The sequence below is a fragment of the Bufo bufo genome, chromosome 11, assembly GCF_905171765.1.
Source record: "Bufo bufo chromosome 11, aBufBuf1.1, whole genome shotgun sequence".
Taxonomy (NCBI): Eukaryota; Metazoa; Chordata; class Amphibia; order Anura; family Bufonidae; genus Bufo; species Bufo bufo.
Genome location: NC_053399.1, coordinates 8,008,528 through 8,009,511, shown reverse-complemented (window position 1 = coordinate 8,009,511; position 984 = coordinate 8,008,528).

Here is a 984-nt window from a genome sequence, read left to right as displayed (position 1 = left end):
ATAAGTAATGTATGTACATAGTGACGGCACCAGCAGAATAGTGAGTGCAGCTCTAGAGTATAATACAGGATGTAACTCAGGATCAGTACAGGATAAGTAATGTATGTACACAGTGACTGCACCAGCAGAATAGTCAGTGCAGCTCTGGAGTATAATACAGGATGTAACTCAGGATCAGTACAGGGTAAGTAATGTATGTACACAGTGACTCCACCAGCAGAATAGTGAGTGCAGCTCTGGAGTATAATACAGGATGTAACTCAGGATCAGTACAGGATAAGTAATGTATGTACACAGTGACTGCACCAGCAGAACAGTGAGTGCAGCTCTGGAGTATAATACAGGATGTAACTCAGGATCAGTACAGGATAAGTAATGTATGTACATAGTGACGGCACCAGCTGAATAGTGAGTGCAGCTCTGGAGTATAATACAGGATGTAACTCAGGATCAGTACAGGATAAGTAATGTATGTACACAGTGACTGCACCAGCAGAATAGTGAGTGCAGCTCTGGAGTATAATACAGGATGTAACTCAGGATCAGTACAGGATAAGTAATGTATGTACACAGTGACTGCACCAGCAGAACAGTGAGTGCAGCTCTGGAGTATAATACAGGATGTAACTCAGGATCAGTACAGGATAAGTAATGTATGTGCACAGTGACGGCACCAGCTGAATAGTGAGTGCAGCTCTGGAGTATAATACAGGATGTAACTCAGGATCAGTACAGGATAAGTAATGTATGTACACAGTGACTGCACCAGCAGAATAGTAAGTGCAGCTCTGGAGTATAATACAGGATGTAACTCAGGATCAGTACAGGATAAGTAATGTATGTACATAGTGACGGCACCAGCAGAATAGTGAGTGCAGCTCTGGAGTATAATACATGATGCAACTCAGGATCAGTACAGGATAAGTAATGTATGTACATAGTGACGGCACCAGCAGAATAGTGAGTGCAGCTCTGGAGTATAAT